The sequence below is a fragment of the Ursus americanus genome, chromosome 10 (assembly GCF_024610735.1).
Source record: "Ursus americanus isolate L20-20 chromosome 10, mUrsAme1.1.p, whole genome shotgun sequence".
NCBI lineage: Eukaryota > Metazoa > Chordata > Mammalia > Carnivora > Ursidae > Ursus > Ursus americanus.
In genome coordinates this window covers 6019787-6027408 of record NC_142136.1, presented here as the reverse complement: position 1 = coordinate 6027408, position 7622 = coordinate 6019787, and positions in this window count along the sequence as shown.

Below are 7622 nucleotides of genomic sequence, written 5' to 3'. Positions count from 1 at the left end.
AACAGACTTGGTAGAAATGACAGGTACAACATAGATGTTACAATGGAAGAAAATTGAATTAGAAATTTTAATTTGGTGAAATAATGTTCTAAGTACTCTGATACAGAGAGATGCCTGATTAATAAATCAAATATCAAGTATAAAATTAACACAGAGATAATTTTCCCAATGAGACTATTTCAATTAAAAGATTCAGAATACACTGTATACAATTCAATTGTGTTGCATAAACATTTAGACAAGCAATCATTTGGTTTACTGTATCAGTGAGAGAAAACATTCCCTCGATAAAAGCTCGCCTTGAAGTGAATTCAGTGGGATTAGAACCTATTGATTCCATACGTACATCAGTTTGGTTGAAGTGCACATTGCAAGGGAGAAAGTGTCAAAAAGCGAAGCCAAAGGAGTAGGAGGATACAGATTACAAAGGCTCAGGCATGCCATGCTAGAGGCTTTGACTTTATCCTGAAGACTATGAATCACTTTAAAAAAGGGAGTAACCCGATCAGCTCATCGTCAAGTCAAATCCCTCTGGTAGCTCTGTGGAGGGGGAACTACAGAGGAGTAAGATCCGAGGCCAGGAGACTAATGAGGATCTGATCCAGTAATCCCAGCATGACTTAGTGAGTGTCCCAGTCTAGGGAGGGGCCAGGGAATGGAGGGAAGGCGGAGATGCGAGAGCTATTATGTCAGTGAATTTGACAGGACTCAATGACTAATTGAACACCAGGAGGAGTGAGAACGAAAAATCACTCCCAGGATTTCAGTCTGTGCATTTGGACACCTTTCACGAAGAAAGAAAATAAAATAAGAGTAACAGTTCTGGTGAGGCGATGAGTTCATTTTGGATGACCGAGTGTGACGTGAGTGGAGATGCCGGTCCGTCAGCCTGACCTACTGCTCAGGAGGGAGGTGTGGGCTTGAAGGGAGGTGGTCCAGCGTATCAGCATATATTTTATAGAGACAATCAGTTCGTCCACAAAGTCCAGAAACAAGGAAAACAGAATTAAGAGGGAAAACCTGGATTTTGTTTGTTTTGTTCTTAAATTAATAGCTCTATGGAGCTCGGTGTGCTCTATGTATTTTAATCGCTTAATCTTCATAACAAACATACGAGATAAAGACATCCTTGTCATCTTTCCTACAGTTGAAGAAACTGAGGCCCAGATAGGTTAAGTATTCTGTGCATGGTAACACATACAGTAAATAGCTCAGCGAGGAAACAGACCCATGTGATCTGGTCTCGATCTGCGTTCTAACCAGCGGAACATACTGCCCTGACTGTGTTGAATACCACACAGAAGGGACAGACCAAAGGCACCCAAGAGAGATAAACCAGAAGTCATGGTCGGGGAAGAAAGAGGGAAAAACAGCAGGTGGGATGTCACAGAATCTGAAAAACGCATGAGTTTTAAGGAGAAAGTGACCAAGAATACCGAGCGCCTAAAAGGGACCATGAATGTCAAGAGCTAACAAGTGGCCCCTGAGCTGTGATGGGTGGACTTTCCTGTATTTTCTGTGGAGAGTTAGGAGCACAAGCCAGAAGGTAGTAGACAGAGAAGAGAAAAGGAAGTGAGGAATTAAAAATGATAAGCACAAACACTCTGTGCTTTCCTTCATAGTCAAGTTGTCTTAGAGAGGTGACAGTGGTGAAGAAGGACCTGAGGTCCATTCACATTGTGACAGGAGAGGACACAAGAAAACTTGACTAGGGCAGCTAGAGAGAAAGGAGAGCTTGTGTGGGAGGAGTTTAGGCCAAGTCATTTTCGTTCTACGCTGAAGTCGGAGAGGTAAATGGTAAATAAAGAACTAGATTTTGTTTTGGTTTTGGGTTTTTTTTAGAGAGAGAGGAAAGATGGGGAGGGCAGAGGGAGAGAGAGAATCTTAAGCAAGCTCCACATCCGTCATGGAGCCTGATGTGGGGCTTGATCTCACAACCCTGAGATTAGGAGCTGAGCCGAAATTAAGAGTCAGACACTTAACCAACTGAGCACTCAGGTGCCTCAAGAGCTAGAGAATTTAAAGAAAATACCAAAGGGTTGAACCAGCTTGTGGGGATTAGGAGAAAGAATAGACTAGAGATGTTTCCCTTAAAGTGATAGCACCCTCGGATACTGGGAGGGCAGCCATATGTCATAGTTAGCCAAGGATACTCCCAATGGATACCTATTGGGTTCATATCGTTGTTTCTCTTTCAAAAGGGTCACTGTTTGGAAGTTATGGAAACTCTAATATCAGAAGATGTCTTAAGACAGAGACTTATAATAAACGGTCATTCTAAGAATGGAGGAGATTCCTTATATACAGTGTGATCTCAGTGGGAATCCATGGGAGAAATTTCAAAACTGATAGGACAATGCTCTACACATTGACCTCTAAGCAATTTAGAGCAAAATTTATGGCACACTCCAAGCAAATATATAGAAGCTTGGCATATCTTTTGTGTTCTGACCTTATCGTTTTTATGTCTGTAGTACTTTACTTTTCATTCCTTAAATCTCCATTGTCTGTCATTTTAAATTTTTGCTATTTTATAATATACACATAGATTTGTAGAATACTCTAAGTCCTTTCCGGAGCTAGAGGCTCTGTTCAGTCTCTCTTTCATTCATTCCGTTTTTCATTTCTCAAAATTAGTAAGTAGGACAGTATAAAATGTGGAGCTGTGAAAAAAAATCAACTGAGATATTGTTATTGTTTTAAGTTTCAGAAGATCTTTCTAATTTGTTAAAGAAAAATTAACCTGGGAAAGGAATGTGACCCTTATGGTTAGGTAGAGTAATGGGGACAAGAATCATGACAAGATTCTAATGGCCATTTGCTGAGCTGAAATGGGGAGCTGTGGCAGATACCACCTGTTTTCTGTAAGTGTCCTCTTTCCCTTTCTTCCTCAGTTTATAGAAACCCAGTTTGTGGGAGAAAGTGTGCCCCTCTCCCATTCCCAAAGCATGAAGGAAAGGTGATCTAAGTCATCTAAGCCAACTGTGTTACTTCTGCTTCCCTTGGCCAGTGACAGGTTTGGGACCAGACAGATGTTCCCATTCTGACCACATAAGGAGATGTCATTTGGGCACCTTCCTGGAATGATGTTTCTCCCTGCTGAAAAGAGAACTGCTGTCCCCTCCCACAAACACCCCTCTCTGCAGGACACATTGCCTTCCTGCTTCAGATATGGTTGTGGAAGTCCATGACATTTGTAGCAGCTATGAGGACACTGAAAAAGAAGTGAAACCAGAGCTCTGAAGCCATCCACCTTGAGGAGGCTGGCCATCTTGTCACGTGAAGAAATGACAGCCCCCTTAGTCTAAGTCAGGTATTAGCACTTACACCTGAAAGCAACTTGACCAATGCACAAGCATTCTAGGTAGCAAATCAAAAATCAGCCCTCTGGGGTTGGCCCAGGTGTTTCTGGAGGATCAGACAACTGAAAGAATAATGCATTCTTAAAGAATTGTTTTAAATAAAATAATTATATATTGGACTTGCCCCAAGACAAAACCCTTGGTGGTAGGTTAACGGTTAGGTTACATTTTCTTTTTGCTTTTCTCTATTTTTAATTTGTTGTATTCTCAGCATATAGTACTTTGGTAATCATAAAACAAAGCAAATACTCTTTATAAAATAAAGGTAGAGTCCCCACATTATCATTTCAGCACTGGGAACTGAACACCAATCGAGAACCAAAAACAGGATGGGTCTGGCCAGTAAACTTGAATTTGAGAGGATATTTTCCCAGCCTCTGGTCACAAAGGAATGCCAGGCACAGCTATGTTGAGGGGTGTACATTTACCCAGCATGTTCCACACAATATGGCTTTAAAGCAGCACTGCTCACTCTTCCTCTCCATTTGGTTGTATAATTTCTATGTCTGGGATTGACTGTTCTAATCTTCCTTTCTTTGTATGCGACCTAGTCTCAGTCAATGCACAAAATCCTATGCAATCTCTAACTGGAGCCTATTAACATATTAAAAGTATAAAAGTAGTTTGTTTTGTCATAGCTTTGTCAAAGGTCGTATCTGTTAAACACCTATCAAATTGTTTTGTATGAAAAACCTTAACTTGTAGCGAATTTAACTCATATTTCAGTTGGTTTCTTGCCCCTCCCCCCATTCAGTCTATCGAAATATATTGAGTAAAAGACAGTAGTCTGCTTTTAAACCCCTGGCTTGATAATGAAATGACAATATGGCTTTCATGACCATTTGAAGGCTCATTAGGTGACACCATCAGAGGAATTCTGTTATTACTGTCACTTTAGAAACAGACTATATGGCTCAAACAAAACGTAAGTCCTTCCAAATGGATGGCCCTTTAAGCAGTATAGTTTTTAAGCAAAAGCTTCCAGGGGTTTGTACACTGTGTTTTGAGAAATGGTCTTTCCATAAAACCTCTAGATTGAAAATAGAATTCTCCAATGAATACATAGGCAATCAATAAAATATCACATTATTAATTTACCTGAGAGTACAATGATGCTTTTTATATTATAATATTCAACTAGTGAAAGAGAAGATAGCAGAGGGGGGTAGGCTTTCATTTAAATTGGTGCTTGAGCTTTGCAATTACTTCAAATGTCATTGCTGATATTTGAAGAGCTTTCCAGTGGAATTTTTCTCAAGTTGGGTATTTGACTGATATGATTAACCTTAGGCCCCATCTTGATGCCACTAGACTGTATGATGAAAAAATTAATTTTATCTTACAATGTGTGCCAGACTTTCAACTGATAAGGAAACTAGAATCAAAGGGTTGTTCTGGGACAAAGATCATGATAGCAATGATTAATTTTTAGATGGTGAGCAGTTCTTTGTTATTAAATTGGTTCATTTTTGCAAAAGCCTTCTTCAAAAATATGTTAAAGCAAATAAAAATATGCAATCGGTTTTGAAATATTTAGTAAGAAAAACAGGAAAACTTTTTTTCAAAATCCATTGTTGCATATTACATTCATTAATAAAGGACAATATAATAGAATATGGTATACAGAAGACATTTGTCAGGAAACCAGTTTATTTAGTTCTTTTGGCTAAAAAGTTCTTTGGAAAACATTTCAGTTTTTTAAAGTTTCCTCACAACAATTTTGCATAAATATTTGTCGATGACCTCCTCCATTGATGTTCATCATGACTTTGCAGGGCCTGAAAGTCGCCTTTAAACATAGCTGTCTTTAATTTATTTTCAGTGGCACCAATAGGCAGAGACAAAACACATTTCCATATACAGATGGTCCCCAACTTATGATGGTTCCACTTAGAACTTTTCGACTTTATGATGATTTAAAAGCCATACGCATTCACTGTACTTGGAATTTTGAATCCAGATCCTCTTCTGGGCTACCAACATGCTGTTTGATCCTCTCCTGATGCTGAGCAGGGTAGCTCCCACTCAGCCATGTGATCCCCAGAATAAACAACTCTTCTGTCCTCATTCAGCCATTCTGTTCGCTTTCAATACAGTATTCAAGAAAGTACGGGAGATATTCAATACTTTGTAATAAAACAGGCTTTGCATTCATTGCTTTGCCCAACTATAGACTAATGGAAGTGTTCTGAGCATGTTTAAACTAGGCTAGGCTAAGCTATGGTGTTCAGTAGGTTGGGAATTGTAAATGCATTTTCAACTTCCAATATTTTCAATTCATAATGGGTTTATCAGGATGCAACCCCATCATATGTCAAACAATATCTGTAAAAAAATATGACTTAAAAAAAATACCTGAACGGTTTACTGAGTGTCAGAGTTTCTGTATGTCTTATTTGAAAAGTTTCCATTCAATTAGTCTAAAACACAAAAAAAGTTCATGTTGGGTTTATTAGGTAACTCTGTCCAAGGAACCCAAATAAAGAACAAATGTTGGAAATTTGGAAATAAAACAGGACTGTTGAGAAAAGAATAGTGTGAAAATTAACTGGCTTTCTGGACTAACAGTATTTCTCCAAATAACACAGCTACTGACAAATTACGGATCCAACTGTGGGTATTACATTCTCCCACAATCACACGATGTTACTTTATCTTCTGAGGAGAGAAGCAATCTTGTAAAACATGGCGATTAAAGTACTATAACAGAACTCAATAGTATTTAATACCTATGTCTTCAGAAGGGCGTGTGTTAGAAATTTTGATCATAATGCAATCTGCTCAAAGCTGTTAAAGTATGGATAATTTCACTCAATTTTCCAGCAGGTTTCTGCCTTGAATAAGTAAATAGTGGGTAATGGTTTGTGTCAAAGTCCTTGCAACACTCCATTAAACATAGAGCATGACAATCTGATCAGATGTCTCTTTTATAGTCAGAAACTGACTTGTGACTTTGTGAGTTACTCAAGCTACATCAGGTCACATCAAAAGTCTCACCTTTTCATCTTGCCCAAATCCCTGGTGGTTTTACATCTGACACATTTTGAATCTCAGCACTGTGACCCTGCTCTTCAACCTGCATTTGATATAGTCTAAGGACTGCTATTGAAATAATACGAAGTAATTATTTAAGGAACTGAATCAATAAGCAAATAATATCCACATTAATAGAATTTCAAAAAAATTTTTTTAAGATTTTATTTATATATTTGAAAGAGAGAGCACACAAGCAGGGGGAGTGGCAGAGGGAGAGGGAGAGGGAGAAGCAGGCTCTCCGCTGAGCAGGGATCCCGATGCGAGGCTCCATCCTGGGACCCTGGGATCATAACCTGAGCCGAAGGCAGACGTTTTACCAACTGAACACTCAGGCGCCCGTAGAATTTCAAATTTTTTAAATATTATCTATCGGTGCCTAACCCAAATAAATCACAATTATGCTTCGACTCATTATCAAATCATCAAAAACTTTAACCGGTTGTTCAACCCTGAGAAATAAATAAATTCAATGTTTGCGTATTTGACTACATAAACTCATATAAAATATAACCAACACCAGATAGTTCAAATGCCAAACCAACCTAAGTACTGCATCAAACAATTAGATGTACATTCTATGTAAATCCAGCCTAACTAAAATTTTGGAAATTCATTGCTGATATTAATATTCAAGTCAAGTTCTCAGTCTGCAACTCAAATCATTTTATGAGACTCTGATTGTAACTGGATTTTTATTATTTATTAAATTTATATGTATAGATAGTTGGCACTTCCTGAGTCTAAAACTGTTTATTATGTTTCCTCAGATTCTAGAAATTTATTTCACATTGACTCTTTAACACGTACTCGTTTAGGGATTGCTGTGTGCAAGGTTTGTAGTATCTAGACATTTACTGTTCGCTTTGTTCACAAGCCTGGGACTCAGAGGGAGTGTCAATGTGAATCTGTGGTCCAGAAACAGAGACCTCGTTGGGGCTTTTCAAGAAACAGAGCTTTCGACAATCTTAATATTCTGGCAGTCCACGCTGATCACCAAAGAACCAAAGATTGCTAAACCTGGAAGGGATCTTAGCGATTCTCCATCTAAGGGTTCATCAGAAACCTGTGACTCCTAGCTTCTAGTCTTTCCTTGAATACCTCCACAGAGGCAAGTTATTACTTTGGTTCACTTCACAAAAATTGTCATCCTTGTGTTGTATCCTTGAGTTGCAGTATGTTCGCCTGGCTCTTTGATGTTAATTTTTCAACCTATTTTGCATGACA